At 46.7% G+C, this 3,066-nt stretch overlaps 1 pseudogene; it reads left to right on the top strand.

Moving 5' to 3' along the window:
* The first annotated feature begins 1,470 nt into the window (after positions 1–1,470).
* LOC101712045 (SWI/SNF-related matrix-associated actin-dependent regulator of chromatin subfamily E member 1 pseudogene) lies at positions 1,471–2,774 on the top strand (annotated as a pseudogene).
* The last annotated feature ends 292 nt before the right edge of the window (positions 2,775–3,066 follow it).

The following is a 3,066-nucleotide window of genomic DNA, read 5'->3' as shown; positions in this document are numbered from 1 at the left end:
ATTTCAGTTTTTCCAGATCCTCTTTTGTTGCCAGTTCAGGCAGTTCAGGTGGTTGAGTATCAGATTATTCCATCTTGTTTCCCTTTCGGGTTGCTTTAGATGATCTGGAAGTCTGGTTTTGAGATTTGTTTATGTGTCTTCTCATTTCAAGGTGTGTGTGTGTGTGTGTGTGTGTGTGTGTGTGTGTGCCCTGCTGGCACCTGTGTGGCTCACCTCCTTTGCACTCGAGGGGCTCTGCTCCTGTGTGCTGGGGGTGGTGGTGGTGGTATGGTGACCTGAAAGGCTCAGGCACTTGGTACGGGGGGGGGGCTCTGCTCCTCTGCCTGCTCTAAACTTTTAAAAGAATTGAGTAATCTTTAAATTACCTACATAATGAGGAGCAATTAAATAAAAATACAAAACAAAATCACATTTGAAAAGTGCTTATCTCTATGCCCCTTACAGGATGCTTTGTTTTCTGCTTTCCAATCTTTCTGCCTTTACTGTACTTGCTAGAGGAGGCAAAAGGGCCTGGCCTTTTCTCTCCTAGCTGAAATCCCCAAGTCCTGTTTCTTCTGTCCTAGAGCTATGTTTGCAGAAAATATTAGCACAAAATACAAACACATCTTATTGAGATTAGTCAAGAGAATCATGTGTACAAAGTATTCACCAAGGCATTACTGATTATACATAATTATGTGCCTGCTCAAAGTCAAGGATTTCTCTTTCCTCTGCATTCATAGTGTGTAATGCATAGTGAAAAAATTTTATGTTGCCCTTAGTATACACCATTTTATTGTTTTATGCTACTTGTTCTAACAGATGCATCCCCAGGATCCTTGTGGCTATCCCAATTCCTCTCTGACTTCCTACTGACAAGCACAGGCTTCATCACAAAGTCAGCTTTAATAAATATTTAATGAATTAAGGTGAATTGTGTATCTTGTTTTTCCTAAGGATGCTGAAAATGTTTCAAAAGAGGAATTTTGCTTTCTATTTTTTGCACCCCCTTTTCTTCCTCTCATCCCAACACAGTGTTCAAGAGGTGAGTAATATGCATTTGATCATACTCCCAGGACACAGTTGAATAACGCAGACTAGGACTCTAACACTGCAAGTGACCTTAACACCATAGCCTGACAATGACCCTGCCAAAGGTCACTCTGCTAACACACACACACACACACACATACACACACACACTCACACCCTTCCAGGAGCACTTCTTTCCCTGGGTGAAACAGCTTACCAAGGCAGCTGTTTCACACCAAAGTCCTTCATAGATGGAGCCACAAGTTTTCTCTGTATATCCTTCATCTGAGATCTAAAGTCTACCCATTGGAGGAATATAAAGCACTTTTAAATCCATTTTCCATATGACAACCCATCACATATTCAAAGAGAGACTTTTTCCTTTGTATAAAACATATCTGGTGAGGGGCGGGGTGAGTGTGGGACAAAGGAGGAGGAATCGGAGCTGCGTCACCAGCTTGGCCCGTGGTGTTTCAGTTTCATTCTTAAGGAACTGAGAACTTAATCTTACAAAATGTCAAAAAGACCATCTTATGCCCCACCTCCCACCCCAGCTCCTGCAACACAAATGCCCAGTACACCAGGGTTTGTGGGATACAATCCATACATACAGTCATCTCGCCTACAACAACTACAGGCTGGGAGGGAACCCGGGCACCAACAGCCGGGTCACGGCATCCTCTGGTATTACGATTCCAAAACCCCCAAAGCCACCAGACAAGCCACTGATGCACTACATGAGGTACAGCAGAAAGGTCTGGGACCAAGTAAAGGCTTCCAACCCTGACCTAAAGTTGTGGGAGATTGGCAACTATTGGTGGCATGTGGCGAGATCTCACTGATGAAGAGAAACAAGAATATTTAAAAGAATACGAAGCAGAAAAGATAGAGTACAATGAATCTATGAAGGCTTATCATAACTCCCCTGCGTACCTTGCGTACATCAATGCAAAAAGCCTTGCAGAAGCTGGGCCAGAGGAAGAAAGCCGGCAGAGACAGTCGTGCATGGAGAAAGGGGAACCTTACATGAGCATCCAGCCTGCGGAAGACCGGGACGATTACGATGATGGCTTCTCCATGAAACACACAGCCACCGCCCATTTCCAGAGGAACCGCCTCATCAGCTAGATCCTCAGCGAGAGCGTAGTGCCAGACTTCCGGTCCGTCGTCACCACAGCTACAGTGCAGGTCCTCAAGCGCCAGGTCCAGTCCCTCATGGTCCACCAGCGAAAGCTGGAAGCTGAACTTCTTCAAATAGAGGAGCGGCACCAGGAAAAGAAGAGGAAATTCCTGGAAAGCACAGACTCGTTCAACAATGAACTTAAAAGGCTGTGCCTTCTGAAGGTGGAAGTGGATGTGGAGAAGATCGCGTCGGAAATCGCCCAGGCCGAGGAGCAGGCCCGCAAGAGGCAGGAGGAGAGGGAGAAGGAGGTGGCCGAGCAGGCGGAGCGCAGCCAGGGCAGCCTGGCCCCCGAGGAGGAGCCCGCGGCCGGCAAGGCTGAGGAGAAGAAGGACGACGAGAGCATCCCGATGGACACAGAAGAGACACACCTTGAAGAGGCCGCAGAGAGCCAGCAGAACGGCGAGGAGGGCTTGTCTACTCCCGTGGACAAGGAGAGCAGCCAGGAAGGCGTCCACATCATGGCGGAGGAGGGGACCAGCGACAGCAACACTGGCTCAGAGAGCAACAGCGCCACCGTGGAGGAGCCACCCACAGACTCCTTCCCGGAAGACGAGAAAAAGGAATAAATGTTGCCTTGTTTTATGTGACCTAAATACTTTTTAAAATGAAAAATGTTTTTTGTTTTTTTAAAAAAAAACATATCTGGTACATGTACAAAACCTATTTGAATTCTTTTCACATCCCCCTTTCATCCCTTTCCTCCTCTTTCGCTCTGTCTCTTGGTCCTCAAAGAGAGATCTTGAATCTACTTTTCCCCTAATAGAGACTTCAGTTCACTATATGACAGTGGTGGCGAACCTACTGCTCCTTTGCCACAGTGGGCTGTTATCATTGAAAGCTGTAAAAGGTTCGCCATCACTGCCTTATGACAT

This window comes from Heterocephalus glaber, unplaced genomic scaffold, assembly GCF_053883595.1.
Source record: "Heterocephalus glaber isolate CG9 unplaced genomic scaffold, H.glaber_assembly_v1.0 deba00001431, whole genome shotgun sequence".
Classification (NCBI taxonomy): Eukaryota; Metazoa; Chordata; class Mammalia; order Rodentia; family Bathyergidae; genus Heterocephalus; species Heterocephalus glaber.
This window is presented reverse-complemented; position numbering and strand designations above follow the sequence as displayed.